The sequence below is a fragment of the Tamandua tetradactyla genome, chromosome 3 (genome assembly GCF_023851605.1).
Source record: "Tamandua tetradactyla isolate mTamTet1 chromosome 3, mTamTet1.pri, whole genome shotgun sequence".
In the NCBI taxonomy this organism is placed as follows: Eukaryota; Metazoa; Chordata; class Mammalia; order Pilosa; family Myrmecophagidae; genus Tamandua; species Tamandua tetradactyla.
Genome location: NC_135329.1, coordinates 30,433,852 through 30,456,367, shown reverse-complemented (window position 1 = coordinate 30,456,367; position 22,516 = coordinate 30,433,852). Strand labels below are relative to the sequence as shown.

Here is a 22,516-nt window from a genome sequence, read left to right as displayed (position 1 = left end):
ATAATACTATAAACAAAGCATAGTCCCAGCATGATTGTAGATAAAGTTCTTAACTGTGGGGTAAATTCTGGGGTCTAGTTCTAACCATATTTTACTGCAAGCATGATCTTAAGTGAGTTAACTTCCCTAAATCTCAATTTCTGCATCTATGAAAAAGGTAAAAGGGATAATGACTTCAGAGGGCTACTACAGAGGTCAATTTTTTTTTAATTTTAAATGAGGATAATGAAGCATTTTACAAACTATCAAAGCAATAGGGGCTAAATTTAAAAAAGATGAGTACCTATGCTGCATTTAGATTACTGAACACAGTACAACAAATAATAAAGTGATTCCAGAGTTTCTATCATTTGATTTGCATTCTACTACTTTACTCATCTCTGGCACTTTGACCCCTTTCTATTCAGACATAGATCTTAACAAAAAATGAGATCTACCATTATTTACATTTTAGGAGTGAAAGTTACTGACTGAACTTGGTTTCAGATCATAATCTACACAGTTAACTGACTCCTTTAACTCTAAGGTTAATAATATAAATTAGGCAAAAGTTAAAAATGTTGATGTAAAAAACTCACATTAAAACACACATTCAGTACTGAATCATGCTACGCTAGATCAAAATATTTAACACTGACTAGAGATACGTGAGTTGTACAGGGTAAAGTTAGAAGACTTTCACATTTTCATAACCTAAATTGTAGCTTTAATGAATTTCCTGTCATAGTTTTTTTTTTTTTTTTTTGCTGACTTAAGAAATGCTTGTCCTAAAAGAGTAGATAGAAGGTACCAAGAAAATATACTGAAAATGTTGCTGATTGCATTTCTTAGCCGAAATAGCAACACCAAGCCACAAAAATGATTACTGGGCAATACACATTTTATACTCTCTGCTCAAATTCAGTTAACACAGATTAAACATCTAGTTGGTCAAGCCTAGACACAAGGTTATAATATGAATAAGAAATAGTCCAAGCATTAAGAGTTCATGATATTAAACTGTGGGGGGAAAGTAAAAACAAAACACACACACCTTTAATTAAAAACTGATAAGGTCAAAATACTATGAGAGTAGCAATTCAGAAATTAATTTAGGTTAATGAGATCTGAGAAGACTCAGAGTAAGATTTGAGTGTAAGATCAAAGATTATTTGAATGAGATCAGATCAGATCTAATCTGAAGACTAGAATAGGACTTCCACCAAACCATGGTGTGGTGTGAGGAAAGAAACAGTGGAGGAAAGATAACAGGGACAGAAAACAGATAAAGGAGATTATGAGGCATGTTTACAGATAACAAGTAGACCTGCATTGCTGGCCTTTGACCTACTGTGCATGAAAAGTTGACAGACCAGAAGGGAGGACTTCTATAATTAATAGAGGGCCTGCACATACTTGGCAAAGGATCCGGAACTTTATTCTTGAAAGCATGAGAATCAGGCTACAATTGAATCCGAAAATCTAGAAGTAATCATCAAAAACAGATGAGGAAATTGAGATTAAGTCACTGATAAAGACCTGTGTAACTGCAAATCAATGAATTTATGTAATTTACATTTCTGATACAAATTAGCTTAAAATAGTCTATGGAAATAAAATCTTCTAAGAACAAAAGACCAAGAAAGCTATGTACTTGCTATGAGTTCTCTACTCTCAGGCTCAATATCAGAGAGTTCTTAGAATTGGCAGGTTTCAAAAAAGTATTTAAAAAAAAAAAAGTTTAAGAACTAAATAAAAACATACATTAAAATGTACATATAAATGGATGTATATAATTCCATTTATACTAAATATTCAAAATAGAGAAAACCCCAGACTGGTGGTTGCCAGGGGTTTAGAGGAGGAGGAAGAAGAAAACTGCTTAAAGGGTAAGGGGTCTGTGGAGTAATGGAAATGTTTTGGAACTAAAAAAAGCTGGTGATTACACAGCATTGTGAATAACAAATGTCACAGAACTGTTCACTTTAAAATGGTTAATTTAATGTTATATAAATTTCACTTCAATAAACTATTCTTTAAAAACATCAGAAATAAAATTTTATGGCTATTAGATCACATTTGAGAATGCAGCCATAAAAAAATAAGGTGCTCCTAAAAAAGACAAAAGTTGAATGATATGCATAGATAATTGAGAAAAAATAATTTTAGACCAACAAAATATACCTGTCCTGGTATATGAAAAACAATTGCAGTATACAAGAATTCAGACAGTGTATTTATAAGGTAACCAGTGAGAAAAATAATTGAGAGAGAGCTCTAACTAAAGAAAAAACAGACCAGAACAGAGACTCAGTAACAGGAAAGATGAAGAGAAAAAGTAAAGTAGTAAGTAATGAAAATTACAGCTTATATCATACAATAAATATCGAGATGAAAATGAAATATCTAGGAATACATAATTTAAAGGGTAAATAAGGACTCTTGAAAGAGAAGGAATCTATCACAAGGAATATTTTAACAATTTTAATTCAAGATAGGCTAAACTATCCGATAAAAGTACGACTAAAAGGTGGAAAAGAAATGTAACAAATAAGGTATCAGTGGCTAAGAGGGTTCAAATGGAGTTGAGAGGCTGTTCTAAAGGTTACTCTTCTGCAAGCTTCAGCTAGATATTGCTAATTGCCATGGCTTGCCACACACTCCAACTAACAACACTATTAACCCTAAAGAACACCTGAGACTCTATAAAAGTTTCATGTACTAAGTTTACTTTCCTGAAACCTTTAACTTCCAGATAAGTCCTGAAATCCAGAGGGGACAGCCTCTCCAAAAATAACACCAACCCACTACCCTAAACTACTGACACCTCTCTTCAACATTAAAAAGTTAGAATGGGCATAGCCCAAAGACCCCTATAAACTGGAAGTAGGCTCAAAGGAGAAGAAGGAGTTATAACAGAGAAGATAAGAGTCAACAAATGAGTATGACTGCTGAATCACCATAATGCTATTTCTCTTAACTTCCAGTGTTTTGGAGTAGTTAGAGGAAAAAACCTGAAAATGTGGAGCAGTAACCCATACCAAACTTTGAAATCTGTTTTGTAACTACTTGTTAAAATGTACTTTGAATTTTTTTCTTTGTATATATGTTAATTTCACAATAAAAAACTTTTAAAAATGTACATGAGTAGTGGGCAGGTGAGATAGAAGTATGCAAAAGTAAAAATATGCCCAAGTTTTCAAAAGGAACAAGATACAGGGGAAAATGAAGAAACGTAGAAAATAATAACATTCTAAAGCTCTCATTTTATCCAGATCAAGGAAACACCAGGAAAATAATTGAGCACCTCTTTGGAGAAAACAGTGTTTTGCTTTCAAGAAATTGCAGAGGTATGTTTTGGTAAAGGTATAATTTTAAGGCCAAAAGCACATAGCAGGATAAAGAGAAAGATGAAATAATTAAAAGATACAGTTTATGACAAAGAATAGTTCTAAACTTCCTGATGTCAAATAATATAGCAGATAATAAAGCAAAACTTTTTAGAATGAAAGTATTTTACAAAAAAATACAAATACAAACCTAGTGAGTTATTTCACGATACTTTCAGACCTGACAAATATAGTTGTAAAACAGAAAGAAACAAGGAATTTAATTATATCATCAATATGATTTTATAAAGACACAAAAGATATCTTGCAACCCTCTAACAAAAAAAAGATATGTTTTCCTATTTCTGATAACAAAATGCATGATAAACTTGGTCATCAGTAATGTTTTAACTAGTTTTAGATATATAATCTAAAAAATTTAGAAAGATAAAAATATTCTAACAACTAATAAACCATGAATATTCTTAGACAACGCTTGGATCAAAAAAAGGGGGGGAATAACACCTACATAAACAAGCAAAGACAAAAAGAGTCATACTTCATAATTAAAACATACATATACAGCAAAAGGTTGCATTCAAACGTATATTTATGGCCTAAACATTTCAATATTTATAAGACACAAGGAAAAATAACTAGTACTTAAGAAATTAGAAGAATAGCAAAATATATCAAAATAATCTATGAAGATTATTATTCATTTATTAAATGAAACTATGAACTAAATAAATTAACATATTAGGAAGATATTTAAAAAAAAGATTTTAAAAGCACAAATAAGTGCAAAAAGACTCTGAAGTAGATAATCTAAATAAAGGAAAGGCAAAAAATGAGAAAGTGAAAACTCACAAGACTCCAAATGAAATAAGAAATAAACCAGAAGAGAATTAAATAAAACAAAAGTAAATATACCATACTGGCAATTTGTTTGAAAGCCGAAAACAAAAAAATGATTTAACAGTAAAATAAGACTTCTCAAAATTGACCCAAGAAGAAGTTAAAAATTTGATTAGAACCAAGTACCATAAAATAGAGGTAATAAATACCTACTGTAGAAAAAGTCATCAACACCAGATAGGTACCCAGAAGAAAATGATTTAATCTTAAAAAAGAAAAAAAAATTCTGGGCTTCGGTCAATCAAGATGGCAGAGTAAGGCACTCAGGGAGCAGTTCTCTTACAGATCTTTAAACTAAGCAAAAACTGTCAGCGCCATCTTCCTCAAAACTTAGGAAAACAGTTAAAGGATTGCAGTAACTGGGCAAATATAAAATAAAGAAAAGGTACATTTCAAAATAGTAGGAAAAGCTCATGGTAGCTTGTCAGCACTCCACTACCAGTTCCCTGGAAGGGTATGAATGCAGACTGAGCTGCCATTGTGGGTCCCTGGACCTTTTCCAGAGGGAGCAAAATAACCCCTATGCACACATACTGGCATGCCTAGATATCCATGATAATCTATCAGGTGGCAGGTAGAAAGACTGAATGAGGAAACTCTTCTTTGGCTACCCTCCCAGAACTTGTCCAGCAGGCAGAAGCAGTTGCAAACTATTAAATCAGTGTAAAAACCAGGACCATTCAAGCCAATCCTAAACAACACCTAGGTCAATATTTAAGATTCCACAAGGGTTCCATGCACTACAGTAAGTTTCCAGAAACCTACAACCTCCAGATGGGTCCCTGGACCAGATAAATCCTGAAACAAAGAGGGCCCAGCCTCTTCAGAACATCAGATAGTTCCACCTCCCTGCCCCATATTAGTAGCAGATTCTTTCAACTTGAAAAAGTTAGAATGGCCATAGCCTAAATACCCCTAAAGAGAGGGATAGAAAGACCAAAGGCGATGGTGGAGTTAAAAAGAAAACATGGGGTGTGACAAACGAATATGATTGCTGAATAATTAAATTGGTATTTTTTTTTTTAGCCTCCAGTATCTTAGAGCAGCTAGAAGTAAAAACCTAAAACTGTGGAATTATAATCCATGTCAAACCCTGAAATGTGTTCTACAAGTAATTGTGGGGTCATGCTTTGAAATTTATTGCTTTTTTGTATATATGTTAGTTTTCACAAAAGAGAAAGAAAGAAAGTTGAACTTAGTGATAAAAAAAATATTTAAGCCTTCTAGCCTCCTATATTCTAGAGCAGCTAGAAAGGAAAATCTGAGATAATGGTATGGTAACATACGAGTAACTCTGGTATCTGTCTTGTAACTACTTGTTGAAGAGTGCTTTGAAAACTATCGCTTTTTCTTTCTTTGCCTTGTATATATATTATACGATAAAAAAGCTAAAGAGACACAATTAAGTCAAAGCATACTGGAACAAAGAATTATTTTTAAAAATACAATACAGCATCATAAAGGAAGAAAAAAAGTCCATTTCATACAGAGTGGAGGGGGCATTTGGAATGTGCAAAGAGGGAAATTCCTAAGGCCATGAGCACAAGCTCAGGACAAGAAACAGGCTCACAAAAGAGAGAGAAAACTCACACTTTCAATTCCAGGCTGCTTGTATTCAGAGGAGGGCTAAATGCTGAAGGAGAGCAATAGCCAGGGCAGAGCCAATTTGCAAAGCTTGAGAAAGGTATTTTTCTTTGCATTGGTTTGTTTGTTTTTCTTAGATTCTGGCACTCAAGAAAATTTATGTCATATCATTGCTAGACAGAAACTTAAGGAACAGAGAGTTCATGGATGAAATACCAGAGTTAACATGTTAAGAAATTAAAATGTTAACTGGGGAGTTCCGGGTCAAGATGGCGGCTTAACAACGTGCGCATTTTAGTTAGTCCCAACTACTAAATAACCAGAAACAGTACAGAACAGCTCCCGGAGCCACGATAGTGACCAGACACACAGCGTACCCCAGTCTGGACCAGCTGGACTGGCTGCAGGCACCCCCCAAAACCGTGAGTTCCCAAAGCTGCGGTGGCCAGTGCCCCTTCCCCACAGGCCACTTCCCAGAGGGGAAAGGAAAGGACTTTACCAGCAGCACGGACTGGGCACAATCAAATGCCAATTGTGGAACTAATTAACAAATTCTGACTATTAAAAACAGGCCTCCAGCTTAGGTGAACCTGATCAAAGCAGAGGTTGCTCATTTTTGTCCCGGCTCCAAGGGGGCAGGACTGACAGATAAAGGGGGAAAAAAAAAGAAGGAAACAGAGGTGTTTGTGGCTGTGTATCTACAAAGGCTTGACTGCCTCTGGATACGGTGGATACGGCAGGAGGCCTTTTCAGGCTGCAACTGCCCCAGGCATAGGCAAAAGTGAGCTCTTTTGGGGGCTTATCTGGAGCTTGTACCTTCCCCAGGAGAGGGGTGAAGCCCCACCCAGGTGGAATCCCTCCATCAAGGAATTCAGACACCAGGGCTTGGTAATTTGAAGCCATTAAAACCAGCCTACAAACTCTCCTCTGTCTCCACCATGCCCCTAGCAGGGAGAGTCTGCCAAACTTAAAGGGACCACATCATCTTATGCTGGTGGGACCTGCAGTCAGACAAGCGCCACATACTGGGCAGGATAAGAAAAACAGAGTCCAGAGACATCACAGGAAAGTCTTTCAACCTGCTGGATCTCACCCTCAGGGAAAACCGACGCAGGTGACTCTTTCCTCCTGATAGGAGGCCAGTTCGGTCTGGGAAAATCCGGCTGGGGTCTATAATATCTAAGTAGACCCTCCTAAGTGTATGTGGGGGAAAGGCACCACACAAGCAGGGCAAGAAACAAGAAAACAAAAACTGAAAAATTCTTCTCTGTTAAACAAAATTGAAGCTAAAGGTCCAGATAAAGGTGAACAGGAATGTCAAAGAACAGAAAGACAACAAATTCATGTAGCAAGAAAACCCTAGATAAAAGAAGTGAAAGCAATCTTCAGAATAAATTAATTAAGGTAATTAAAAGCCTAGATGCCAGCAAAAAATAACAAATCACACTAGGAAAATTGAAGATATGGCCCAGTCAAAGGAACAAACCAACAATTCAAATGACATACAGGAGCTGAAAAACTAATTCAGAATGTATGAACAGACATGGAAAACCTCATCAAAAACAAAATCAATGAACTGAGGGAGGATATAAAGAAGGCAAGGAAAGAACAAAAAGAAGAAACAAAGTCTGAAAAAACAAATCACAGAACTTATGGGAATGAAAGACACAGAAGAAGAGATGAAAAAAAACAATGGAAATCTACAATGGTAGATTTCGAGAGACAGAACATAGGATTTCTGAACTGGAGAACAGAACATCTGAAATCCAACAAGAAACAGAAACTATAGGAAAAAAATGGAAAAATATGAGCAGGGACTAAGGGAATTGAAAGACAATATGAAGCGCACGAATATAAGTGTTGTGGGTGTCCCAGAAGGAGAAGAGAAGGGAAAAGGAGGAGAAAAACTAATGGAGGAAATGATCACTGAAAATTTCCCAGCTCTTATGAAAGACTTATAATTACAGATTCAAGAAGTGCAGCATACCCCAAAGAGAATAGATCCAAATAGACATACTCCAAGACATTTAATAATCAGAATGTCAGAGGTCAAAGAGAAAGAGAGGATCTAGAAAGTAGCAAGAAAAAAGCAATCCATCACATACGAGGGAAGCCCAATAAGACTATGCGCAGATCTCTCAGCAGAAACCATGGAGGCAAGAAGACAGTGGGACAATATATTTAAATTATTAAAAGAGAAAAACTGCCAACCAAGAATTCTATATCCAGCAAAATTGTCCTTCAAAAATGAGGGAGAAATTGAAACTTTTCAGACCAAAAATCACTGAGAGAATTTGAGACCAAGAGACCAGCTCTGCAAGAAATACTAAAGGGAACACTAGAGACAGATACGAAGACAGAAGAGAGAGGTGTGGAGAAGAGTGTAGAGAGGAAGACTATGAGTAAAGGTAAAAAGAAGGAAAATTAGATATGACATACAAAATCCAGAAGGCAAAATAGTAGAAGAAAGTACTACCCATGCAGTAATAACACTGAATGGTAATGGATTACATTCTCCAATCAAAAGACAAAGTCTGGCAGAATGGATTAAAAAAGAGGACCCATCTATATGCTGTCTCTACTCAAAGGACACGAGGCCAAGGACACAAATGGACATTTACACACAAAAGTTTATAGCAGCATTATTAACAATTACCAAGAGATGGAAACAGCCAAAATGTCCATCAACAGACAGTCGGCTAAACAAATGTGACATTTACATAAGATGGAATATTATGCACCTGTAAGACAGAATAAAGTTACGAAGTATGTAACAACATGAATGGACCTTTAGGACATTATGCTTAGTGTGATTAGCCAGAAACAAAAGGACAAATACTGTATGGTCTCACTGATATGAACTGACATTTAGTGAACAAACTTGGAATATTTCATTGGTAACAGAGACCATCAGGAGATAGAAATAGGGTAGGATATTGGGTAACTGGAGCTGAAGGGATGCAGATTGTGCAACAGGACTGAATATAAAAACTCAGAAATGGACAGCACAATATTATCTAACTGTAATACAATTATGTTAAAACACTGAATGAAGCTGCATATGAGAATGATAGAGGGAGGAGGGCTGGGGGCATAAATGAAATCACAAAGAAAGATAGATGATAAAGATTGAGATGGTGTAATCTAGGAATGCCTAGAGTGTATAATGATAGTGACTAAATGTACAAAATTAAAAAATGTTTTTGCATAAGGAAGAACACAAGAATGTCATTACTGCAGTGTGCTGAAAATAGATGGTACTTAATATTTTAAAATTTCAACTAATGTGTGAGATCAAAACAAAAAATGTTTATTTGGTACAAATCTATACTTTGACTAGTACATCTCCTAATATAACTTATGTAGATAGTTGATTGAACACCTTAAGTACATTGAACTTTGTATAGGACATGAGATTTTGCTGGTTTGTCCAGGTGATGCCCTGATGAATCCCAGAGTGATTTGATCAGTGAGTGGAAAAGTATTTGCAAAGTCCCCTTCGGGGAATGGTGAGAACGGGGGAAAACCCAAAGCAGTGTGGACAACCAAAGCTACAGGCTGAGCCCCCAGTTTTGGGGTTTGTTCATATGAAACTTAACCCCACAGGGGATAGGTCAAGCCTACTTAAAATTAAGCCTAAGAGTCACCCCCAAGAGAACCTCTTTTGTTGCTCAGATGTGGCCTCTCTCTCCAGCCAACACAGCAAGCAGACTCACCACCCTCCCCCTGTGTACGTGGGACATGACTACAAGGGTGTGGATCTTCCTGGCAGCATGGGACAGAAACCCCAGAATGAGCTGAGATTCAGCATCAAGGGATTGAGAAAACCTTCTCGACCAAAAGGGGGAAGAGTGAAATGAGACAAAATGTCAATGGCTGAGAGATTCCAAACAGAGTCGAGAGGTTATCCTGGAGGTTATTCTTATGCATTAAGTAGATATCACCTTGTTATTCAAGATGTAGCGGAGAGGCTGGAGGGAACTGCCTGAAAATGTAGAGCTGTGTTCCAGTAGCCATGTTTCTTGATGATGATTGTATAATGATATACTTTCACAATGTGACTGTGTGATTGTGAAAACTTTGTGTCTGATGCTCCTTTTATCTACCTTGTCAACAGATAAGAGGAACATATGGAACAAAAATAATAAGGGGAACAAATGTTAAAATAGATTTAGTTTGAAATACTAGTGATCAGTGAAAGGGATCAGTAAGGGGTATGGCCTGTAAAATTTTTTTTTTCTGTTTGTTATATTTTTGTTGTCTTTTTATTTCTTTTTCTGAATTGATGCTAATGTTCTGGGAAATGATCATGATGATGCATATGCAACTATGTGATGATATTGTGAATTGCTAAGTGCATGTGTTGGGAATGTTTGTGTTTCTTATAATTTTTTTAATTAATAAAAAAATTAAAAAACAAACAAATAAACAAACAAAAATGTACACTGGGAAACAAAAGACTACAAGACAAAAAGAGAAAGAAGTGATGGCCCATTCAAGAGAGAAGTTAAAAATCTAGAAAACATCAATGAAGAAATAGACTTAGAAAGTATTGGGAAAAAAAGCTTAAAAAAGATCTTTAAAATTTTCAAGGAGATAAAGGAAAACAGGAAAGAAGAACTAAAGGATATTTAGAAAACAATGAACAAATAAGATAAGAATCTCAAAAAGAGTTCAAAATTTAAAAAATTAACCTTATGGAAATAACGGAATAGAAGACCACTAGGGTAACTTTAAACAAATTGGGACAGAGCAGTATCTTCAATAAATGGTGCTAGAAGAACTGGATATCCATATCAAAAAGAATGAAAGAGATCCTTCTCTCATACTTTATTCAAAAACAAATTAAAAATGGAAAAAACACTTAAATATAAAAGCTAGAATCATAAAACTTCTAGAAAAAAATGTAGGAAAGAATCTTCAAGATCTTGTGCTAGGCAGCCTCTCCAGAATATCAGCTACTTCCAACTCCCTACTCCATATAACTGACAGTGTCTTTCAACATGAAAAGGTTAGAATGGCCATAGCCCAAATATCCATAAAGAGTGGGACAGAAAGATCAAAGGTGATGGTGGAGGTATACAGAGAAGGTAAGGTTTAACAAATGAAAAGGACTGCTGAATCATTAAATTGATATTTCTTTTAGTCTCCAGTATCTTAGAGCAGCTAGAAATAAAAACCTAAAATTGTGGAATTGCAACCCATACCAAACTTTGAAATCTGCTCTACAACTAATTGTTGTGTTGTGCTTTGAAATTTATTGTTTTTTGTATATACATTATTTTTCACATAACAGAAAAAGAAAGTCGACTGTGATTAAAAAAAAAATTTATTCCTTCTAGTTTCCTACGTTCTGGAGTAGCTAGAAGGAAAACTCTGAGATGATGGTATGGTAGCCCAAGAGAAACGCTAGAATCTGTCCTGTAACTACTTCTTGAAGAGTGCTTTGAAAACTATTGCTTTTTTCTTCCTTTTTTTGGTATATATGTTGTATTATGCAATAAAAAAAGTAAAACAGCAACAACAACAAAAAGATCTTGTGGTAGGAAGTGGTTTCTTAGACCATATACCCAAAGCGCAAACAATGAAAGAAAAAAATAGATTAATGGAACCTCCTCACAACTAAATATTATTGAGCCTTAAAGGACTTAGACAAGAGGTTGAAAACGTAGCCTACTCCATGGGAGAAAATATTTGGAAATCACATAAGAGATTCTATAATTCAATGATGAAAAGACAAACAATCCAATTTAAAAAATGGGCAAAAGACATGAACAGACATTTTTCCAAAGAGGAAATAAATACAAATGTCTAAAAAGTACATGGAAAGATGCTCAGCTTCATTAGCTGTTAGGGAAATCCAAATCAAAACCACAATGAGATATTATTTCATATCTATTACAATTGTCACTATTAAACAAACATAAAACTACAAGTGCTAGAGAAACAGAACACTTATTCACTGCTGTTGGGAATGTAAAACGGTACAGTCACTATGGAGAATGGTTTGACAGTTCCCAGGAAGCTAAGCATAGAGTTCCCTTATGATTCAGCAATCGTGCTACTTGTGATACACCCAGAAGATCTGAAAACAGGGATGAGAACAGCCCTTTGCACATCAATGTTAATAGGAACATTATATCACTAGAAAGAAAGCCAGAGGAGGAAACAGGGCACTGATTAACATAGTAAACTCTCCTCAGGATGAAAATGTTCTAGAATTGACTGTAGTGATGAATGCTCAACTTCTATGAATTTCCTAGAAGACATTTATTGTCCACATTAGATGGATTGTATTGTATGTATGTGAATGTATTGCAATAAAACTGCTTAAAAGAAACTAATCACAATTCATATGCTTTATCATGCAAAAAAAAAATCCTCTTCTGCAAGAACAGTGGTGGGCATGGCAAACCACTGATGACAGCTTTTTTTCTCTTTCTTTTTTTTTTTTAATAAAACCAATCAAAATAAAACATGAACATTTCATACTTGCTGTACAATCGATGGTTCATAATATCATCACATAGTTGTATATTCATCACTATAATCATTTCTCAGAACATTTACATCACTCCAGCAAAAGAAATAAAAAGAAAAAAGAAAAAACTCATACATACCATACCCCTTACCCCTCCATCTCACTGACCACTAGTATTCCCCTCTACCGAATTTATCTTCACATTTGTTCCCTCTATTATTATTTTTAATCCATATTTTTTACTCATCTGTCCACACTGTAGATACAAGGAGCATCATAACAAAGTTTTCACAATCACACAGTCATTTTGTGAAAGTTCTATCATTATACAATCATTTTAAAGAAACATGGCTACTGGAACACAGCTCTACAGTTTTAGGTTCTTTTCTCTAGCCTCTCTAATACACCTTAAATTAAAAAGGGGTTATCTATGTAATGAGTAAGATAACCTCCAGGATAACCTCCAGAGTCTATTTGAAATCTCTCAGCCACTGACACTTTATTTTGTCTCATTTCTCTCTTCCCGCTTTCAGTGGAGAAGGTTTTCTTAATCCCTTGATGCTGAGTCCCAGCTCATTCTAGGACTTCTGTTCCATGTTGCCAGGGAGGATTATGTTTTTTATTTTTTATTTTTATTTATTTATTTATTTTTACTTTTTAAACTTTTTTTATTAAGTAGAAAAAATTAACAAACAAAACATTAAGATATCATTCCATTCTACATATACAATCAGTAATTCTTAATATCATCACATAGTTGCATATTCATCATTTCTTAGAACATTTGCATCGATTTAGAAAAAGAAATAAAAAGACAACAGAAAAAGAAATAAAACGCTAACAGAGAAAAAAAAATTATACATACCATACCCCTTACCCCTCGCTTTCATTTACCACTAGCATTTCAAACTAAATTTATTTTGACATTTGTTCCCCCTATTATTTATTTTTATTCCATATGTTCTACTCTTCTGTTGATACAGTAGCTAAAAGGAACATCAGACACAAGGTTTTCACATTCACAGAGTCTCATTGTGAAAGCTGTATCATTGTTCAATCATCATCAAGAAACATGGCTACTGGAACAGCTCTACATTTTCAGGCAGTTCCCTCCAGTCTCTCCGGTACATCTTGAACAACAAAATGATATCTACTTAATGCATAAGAATAACCTCCAGGATAACCTCTCAACTCTGTTTGGAATCTCTCAGCCATTGACACTTAGTCTCATTTCACTCTTCCCCACTTTGGTCGAGAAGGTTCTCTCAATTCCTTGATGTTAATTCTCAGCTCATTCTAGGGTTTTTCTCAGTCCCTTGATGCTGAGTCTCAGCTCATTCCAGGATCTCTGTCCCACGTTGCCTGGAAGGTCCACATCCCCAGGAGTCATGTCCCATGCAGAGAGGGGGAGAGTGGTGAGACTGCTCGTCATATTGGCTGGAGAGAGAGGCCACATCTGAGCAACAAAAGAGGCTCTCTGGGGGTGACACTTAGGCCTAGATTTTAAGTAGACTTGACCTATCCTTTGTGGGGTTAAGTTTCATATGAACAAACCCCAAGACTGGGGGCTCAGCCTATAGCTTTGTTTGTCCACAGTACTTGCGAGAATATCAAGAATGCAACTTGGGGAAGTTGAATTTCTCCCCACTCTCACCATGCCAGGGAGGTTTACACACCTGGGAATTAGTTCCCAAGTAGAAAGGAGGAGGGAAGTGAGTGTGTTTGTTGGCTGAGAGGTAGGCCACATCTGGGCAACAAAAGAGGTTCTCTGGGAGTGACTCTTAGGCCTAATTTCAAGTAGGCTTAGCCTATTCTTTGCAGGGATAAGTTTCATATGAACAAACACCAAGATTGAGCGTTTGGCCTATTGATTTTGTTGTCCTCACTGCCTGTGAGAATATCAGGCCTTCTCCAAATGGGAAAGTTGAATTTTCCCCCCTCACCATTCCCCCAAAGGGACTTCGCAAATATGCTCTTATTTACTGTTACAAACACTCTGGGATTTATCAGGGCATTACTCTGGACAAACCTACAAAATCTCATGCCCTACTCAAGGTTCCATGTACTTACGGTGTTCAATTAAACTGTCCATATAAGTTATATTAGGAGATGTACTAGTCAAAATATAAATTTTGTACCAAATAAATATTTTTTGCTTTAGTCTCACACACAAGTTAAAGTTTTAAAATATGAATTACCATCTATTTTCAACACCCTGCAATATTGACATTCCTTTGTTCTTCCTCATGCAAAAACATTTTTTAATTTGTACATTTAGTCACTATCATTATACACTCTAGGCATTCCTAGATTATACCATCTCAGTCTTTATCATCTATCTTTCCTTCTGATTCTATTTGTGCCCCCAGCCCTCCTCCCTCTATCATTCTCACATTCAGCTTCATTCAGTGTACTAATATACTGTATTATACTTAGGTAGTCTTGTGCTATCCATTTCTGAATTTTTACAATCATTCCTGTTGCACAATCTATATTCCTTCACTGCAATTACCCAATTCGTATGCCTTATAATGGGGAAAAAAAAAATCCTCTTCCCCAAGAACAGTGCTGGACACTCAAACCACTGATGATGGCTTTTGATTAGCAAATTCAGATAATGGGCCTGGCTCTGAGGGCAGCTATTGTTTCAAGTCACATAGAACAAAGGCAGTGGCAGCTATTGTTTCCGTTTTTGTTTTGCAAGGGCAGGCACTGGAAACAGCTTTTATTTTAAGCTCTCTTAGACAGGGACAGAGGCAGTTGAGATATAAAGATGCAGTGCTTCCTTCATTTTGTAATGTGTGCAATGAAGGATTGCAAGATGAACAAAGAAACAAGAAACAATGGCACAGTCAAGGAAAGAGGATAAAAACCAAGGAAAACCAATGAAGAGGAGAATTGGGACACACTGAACAAAGTCTTTAAAAATGATCTTAAAAATGTACAAGGAGATGAAAGAAAATACAGACAAAGAACTAAAGGATACCCGGAAGGCAATGAATGATTGATATGAGACTACAAGTAAAATGACAGAAATTTAAAAAAAGGAACCAAATAGAACTAATGGAATTGAAGACCCAAATAACTGAAATACAAAATGCCTAGGAGGCTTTCAAAAACAGTTTGGAGTTGGCAGAAGAAAGAATCAGTGAATTTGAAGACAAGATACTTAAGATAAGTCATGCTGAGAAGCATAAAGAAAAAATAAATACTACAAGCAAAAATAACCTTAGACAACTATGAAATACCACCAAGCCCTACAATGCATGCATTATGGGAGTTCCAAAGGAGAAGAAAGGGGGAAAGGGGCAGAAGAATAGTCAAAGAAACAAGGACAAGAGACTCGCCAAACTTAGCAAAAGATGTGACTATGCATATTTCACATAGGCCAGAGATTACCAAACAGGATAAGCATCAAGAAAAATACATTCCATCATAGATTAATTATATACCAAATGCATGGGACAAGGAGAGCATTCTGAAAGCTACAAGGGAAAAATAACGTATTATATACAAGAAGAGCCCCAATTACATTGAGTTCCGATTTCTTCTCAGAAACCAGACAGCCAAGAAGACAGTGGGTTGAAATACTTAAACTGCTGAAGGAAAACAAATGCAAGCCAAAATTTTATATCTGGAAAGATTCTCTTAAAAGCTGAGAGAAAAATTAAGACATTCTCAGATAAAAATTGAGGAAGTTCATCACCATTACCTAGATTTGCTCTACAAGCAATGATAAAGGAAGTTCTTCAGACTGAAAGGAAATGACACTAGGCATAAAGAAATAAAGACATAGAAAACCAAATGAAAAATTTAGCCTACCAGAATCACTGAGAAACTCAAAATTTGAGAGTAGCAATACAATAGCTGTTTCAAAAGTCATGATTCAGACACCCTGTAAGAACTGAAGGCTTATATTAACTACACTTTTGTGTAAACCAGAAGGTGCTAACTGTTTGATACAAAAGCAGATATAGTTTAGTTATTCTATGTTTGCAGTATTGACACAAATTTTCCTTTCAGACTTTTGAAGACACCAAAATGAAAACAGCTGGGGTTTTCACTGTTTTAAACTAGGGCATTAAGTGATATATAAAAAAATCCTGATCAACTTTTTGGATAATAAACAGGGAATATAGTATACAGTGATATTTATAAAACCTCTGTAGACAACTTCCTGATAATTCCTTTACTGAAATGCAGAAGTTGTTGCTGAAAATTTTAATATCTGTTAAGTTCTGCTTATTTTGTTAAAGGTACTAGCACATTTTCTTCCATTCTATATAAAGAAAAAAAGATAATTATACTTTTAAATCCATAAGTACTTGGTCTATTTATTTTTGTTTTGTTTTTTCAGGTCAAATACTAAAGATAATGTCAGCAGTAAGAAGAGGATCCATTGGAAGAAGACAATATGCTGCAACACCACCATTAAAATATATTTTCCTGATACGTAATTCGTGTCTTTAATTTTCCCTCAAGTACATAAAATTTCATGGTAAATTTACTGAGAGGTAATCATCTGAATAATTATAAATGCCAATATTATTGTATGGGATTACCTGGCATGTAGCTCCACTTCTTAATTACTACAGGTGCAAAAAAGCAAATGCATAAAAGGAAAGAAATCATGAAGATTAGAGCAGAAATAAATGAAATTGAGAACATGAAAACAACTGAGAAAATCAAATGACTTGGCTATTTACTGTGAATTTCAAAAAATATTCTCAATCTTTCTTTTTTTTTTTTTTTGCATAAGCAGGCATCAAATGAATATCTTGATTAACATATTTACCCTTCACAGAATTTCATTACATATAGAGATGTTCAGAAACATTATAGGATTACAAATTTCCCAGTGCTTTCCCACAATATGATTAGACTCATCTTTTGATGTGGGATGGAATCCTGAAGAACAGTAGGTCTCCATGGGAAGAATCTTTGGCCATGGTCAGCACACATCAAAGTCATATTTCAAATAGTGTTTCCTTTGCTTCTCAGTAACTGACAAAGCCAGATGCTGTAGCTCTGCGTCCATGACAAGCAGATTATGGAAACACATTCTTTTTTTTCATTTACGTATTTCCCATCACATTCCACAAAGGATTCTGGGTATTTTCATTGCAGCACTATGAAGATCTTGGATATCCTCATCCTTAGATTTTTAGGTTTTAAAATTTGGGGAACTTAAGACTTATGTGACCAATGTAATAAAACCAACTGAGAGATCCTGATGGCAAAATGATTTTAAATAGTCCTTCAAATATACTGTTGCCAGAAAGCAAAGTTGATTGTACCCTGCTTTTATAAATGCTATGCATATGGAGAAGATCTACAAAGAAATATTTAGAAATGAAAATATTATGGATTACAGTGTTTTAAAATATTTTTATATTGGTTTTATAATAAAATTTTGAATGCTGCTGATGTCAAAGAAAAAAAAGCTAAACTCATTGCCCCCCCCCCCCCCCCGACATGGGACATGACTACTAGGGGTATAAATCTCCCTGGCAATATGGGACAGGACTCCCAGGGATGAGCCAGGACCCATCACCATGGGATTGAGAAAACCTTCTTGACCAAAAGTAGAAAGAGAGAAATGAGAAAAGTTTCAGGGGCTGAGAGATTTTAAACAGAGTCGAGAGGTTATCCTGGAGGTTATTATTATGCATTATATAGTTATCCCTTTTTAGTTTATAGTATGTTGGAGTAGCTGGAGGAAGTATCTGAAACTGTTGAGCTGTGTTCCAGTAGCTTTGATTTGGAAGATGACTGTATAAAGATACAAGTTTTACAAAGTGACTCTGTGATTATGAAACCTTGTATCGAATGCTCCTTTCATCCAGCGTATGGACAGATGAGTAAAAAATACGGATAAAAAAATAAATAATAGGTGGGACAAGGGGTAAAATAAATTGGGTAGATGTAAATACTAGTGGTCAATGAGAGGGAGGAGTAAGGGGTATGGTATGTATGAGTTTTTTCCTTTTTATTTCTTTTTCTGGAGTGATGCAAATGTTCTAAAAAAATATATGATCACGGTGATGAATACACAACTATGTGATGATATTCTGAGCCACTGATTCTATACCATGTATGGAATGTATGTATGTAAACATTTCTCAATAAAAGTATTTCAAAAAACAAACAAAACAAAAAAACAAATGCATTAAAAAGTAATGATAGTTAAGAATTACTGATTGCATATGTAGAATGTTATGATTTCTAAATGTTGGGTTAATTTCTTTTTTTCCATTAATTAATTAAAAAAACAAAAAATAAAAAAAAAATCTAATTCCAAAAGAACTCATTCAGTAAATATTAAAAAAAAATTAAGTACAATAAAAAAAAAAGTAATGATAAATCTAGGTTTTTGGACATGTAATATACAAAGATATGAGTGGCAATAAGTACAAAAAAATGGTGCGGACAGAGGGGTATAGGAAAAGAATACGTGAATTCTGTTGGTATTCAGTTGCTATCAAATCAAATATGACTGTATATATTTAGGATGTTAAACTTTATCCTATGGTATCCACAAGGACAAAAGATGAAAACAGATCCAAGTAGATATGAGAGGGCACTCAATATGGTAGGACACGAAAAAGAAATAGATATAAAAGTAAGCTTCAATGGAAGTGAGTGACAAAAAATGAATAAGTATTACATGAATAAATACTTGAAAATGCATTTTCACGTATTTATTGAAAATACATTTTCAATAAATGTATTTTAAAATGGCTGAAGAAAGTCCTGTATTATCAGCAGTAATTCTAAATTTAAATGGATTAAACTCTCCAGTCAAAAGGGAGATATTGGCAGAATGGATAAAATGCATGATCCAAATATATGCTGTTTGTAAAGAGATTCAAATTAAAATCAAAATTATAATCAGATTGAGGGTAAAAGGATGGGGAAAAAATATACCATGCAAGAAATAAACAAAAGACAGCTGGGGTAACTACATTAATATTGGATAAAATAGACCTTAGTTAAAAAAAATAGTTAAAAGGGACAAAAATTGTCATTATATACTGAAAAAGGGGAAAATTTGATAGGAAGATGTAAAAAGCATAAATATATATGCACCTCACAGTAAAGCCCCAAATATTTGAAGCAATTATTGACAGATTTGAATGGAGAAACTGATGGTTCAACATTAAGAGGAAACTTTAACACACTGTTCTCAGTAATAGATAGTCAGTAGATCAGTAAGGAAGTACAGGATTTGAATTATACATTAATCCAAGTAGACATTACAAAGACATATAAACAAAACAGAATATACATTCATCTTGAGTGGCCAAGGACATTCTTCATGATAAATCATACTGAAACATCAATCAAACTAAAACAAAATAAAACATCAAACAAATCATGTGGGAGGAGTCCCCCCAGGGTTACAAAAAAAATTTTTTTTTAATATTTTTTAAAAATACTGAAGTAATATGATGTATATTTTCCAACAACAATGGAATGAAGCTGGATCAATAACAAGAGGGTGCACCCATTTGAAAGCATTATGTATTCCAAAACAGCTATGTTTTAATCCTGTTTCAATCTTGTACAGGAAGCCATTTCTTTTAATCCTGATTCAATATTGCAAGGCAGAAACTTTTGATGAGATTATCTCCATGGAGAAGTGGCAGACCCAATTACAGATGTGACCTTTTCATTAGATGGAGATCTGATTCCACCCAATCCAGGTGGGTCTCAATTAGTTTACAGGAGTTCTTTAAAAGAGGAAACATTTTGGGGAGCTCTCAGAGCTAACACAGATGCCTACACTTGGGAAAACAGAGACATGGATGCTTGCAGATGTCTGGAGGCCAAAACAAGTCGCCATGAGATGAAAGCCAGTCACGGAGCAGCAAAGTGAGGAACTCCCACAGGAACTGAAAGCAATGGAGCCAAGGAGCAAGGGACCAGAAAATACCATCCACATGACTACCCAACAGACAGAGGTGTTCCTGACCCATCAGCCTTCCTTGAATTAAGGTATCTTCCCTGTATGCCTTAGTTTGTACATTTTTATGGGCTTTGAACTATAAACTCGTAAGTCATTAAATTTCCTTTATAAAAGCCATTCCAATTCCAGTATATTGCATTCCAGCAGCTTGCAAACTAAAACACAGGGAGACATGGAAATTCACTAATAGGTGGAATTAAACACACTCTTAAACAACTGAGGGGTTAAAGAGGAATCAGAAGTGAAACTAGGAAATATCCTGAGGTGACTGAAAATGAAAACACAACATAGCGAAACTTTTAGGATGTAGCAAATGCAGTGCTGAGAGGGAAATTTATAGCTCTAAATGCTTACATTTGAACACCTAATGTTTTTTTTGTTTTTTTTTTTTTAAGGTGCATGGTCTGGGAATCGAACCTGGGTCTCCTGCATGGAAGGCGAGTGTTCTACCACTGAACTACCTGTGCACCCCACTAAAAGCTTACATTTTAAAAGAACAAAAACTTCAAATCCTCAGAGCTGGAGAAACTAGAGAAAATAGGGCAAACTAAACACAAAATAAGCAGAAAGAAGGAAGTAATAAAGATCAAAGTGGACATAAATGAAATGGAAAACAAACAAAAGAGGAGATAATCAAGAAAATCCAAAATTGGTTCTTTGAAAACATCAATAAAATCAACAAACTCATCACAAAATTGAAAAAGGAAAAAAGAGAGGATATAATTAACAAAAATCATAAATGAAAAGGGGGACATTATCAGAAACCCCACTGAAATAAAAAAAAACTTTAACAGTACACTATAAACAACTGCATAACAATAAATTAGATAACATAGATGAAATGGACAAATGCATAGAAACACGCAAACTACTGACATCGAATCAAGAAGAAACAGAAGATCTCAGCAAACCAATTATTGGTAAAGAGAATGATTCAGTAATCAAAAGATACCTTCACAGGGGAATCCAACTAAACATTCCAAGGAGATGTAACATCAACTCTTCTCTAACTCTTCAGAAAAACTGAAGAGGAAGAGACACTACCTAACTCATCCAAAGCTTGATTAAGATACCCCAAGAAAAGAAAACTACAGACCAATATCTCTAATGAATACAGATGCAAAAGTCCTTAATGAAATACTAGCAAGCTGAATCAAAAATTTATAAAAATTAAACACAATGATCAAGTGGGAATTAAACATAAGAAAATCAACTAATATAATTCACCACACGAACAGAATAAAGGGAAAAAAAAGATCTCAATTGACAGAGAAAAGGTATTTGAGAAAATACAGTACTCTTTCTTGATAAAACACTTAAACACTAGAAATAGAAGGAAAATTCCTTAAAATAATAAAAGGCATATATGAAAATTCCACAGCTAACATCCTACTTAACAGTAAAAGACTAGAGGCTCTGCAAGAAAACGCCCATTGTCACTTATGTTATTCAACACTGTACTGGAAACTTGTCAGAGCTGTTAGGTAAGAAAAAGAAATAAAAAGCATCCAAATTGAAAAAGAAGAAGTGAAATCTTTCCTACTTGCAGATGTATACTCTTATATACAGAAAATCCTGAACAACCCACAAGAAATCTCCTAGAGCTAATAAATGAATTCAGCAAAATATTGGAGAAATAGGAACATTCATCTATCATGGTGCCAATGTGAAATGGTGCAGCCACTATGGAAGATGGTTTGGTGGTTCCTCAGAAAGCTAAGACTAAAACTACCATATGACCTGGCAATTCCACAACTACATATTGGGATTTGACTGAAAGCAGGGACTCAAACAGATATTTGCACGCCAATATTCATAGCAGCATTATTCACAGTTGCCAAAAGATGAAGGCAACACAAGTGTCAATCAACTGATAAATGGATAATGTGTTATATAACAGAATATTATTCAGCCGTAAAAAGAAACAAAAGTCTTGACACTTGCAACACAGATGAACCTTGAAGATATCATGTTAAGTGAAATATACTTAAGGACAAATATTGTGTGATCTCACTGATTTCAAACAATTGGAATAAGCAAACTCACAGAGTGGGAATCTAGAATATAAGTTACCAGGGGATGGGTGGGGATAAGGAATGGGAAGTTAAGGCTTAAATGTACAGGGCTGCTATTTGGAATGATGCGAATGTTTTGATAATGGATGGTGGTGTGTGTCACTAACAGCACTGAAATATATATCTGAATGATTAAAAAGGAAAATGTTTGATTGTATAAATGGTATCAGAAAAATTTTTT

The 22,516-nt window shown here is 35.0% G+C and overlaps 1 protein-coding gene across 17 annotated transcripts in view; it reads right to left on the bottom strand.

Moving 5' to 3' along the window:
* The window catches only part of HMBOX1 (homeobox containing 1), a 280,883-nt gene that overhangs the window by 159,853 nt on the left and 98,514 nt on the right, over nucleotides 1–22,516 (bottom strand). Inside the window, exon 2 of one of the 17 annotated variants that reach the window (XM_077152925.1) lies at nucleotides 1,396–1,461. The exons of 15 other annotated variants lie outside the window; for them this stretch is intronic. The gene's annotated coding sequence lies outside the window, so the exon portion shown is untranslated. Of the gene's footprint in view, nucleotides 1–1,395; nucleotides 1,462–16,853; nucleotides 16,872–22,516 lie in introns of those variants that run through there. One more of the 17 variants, XM_077152927.1, reaches the window with a different exon arrangement.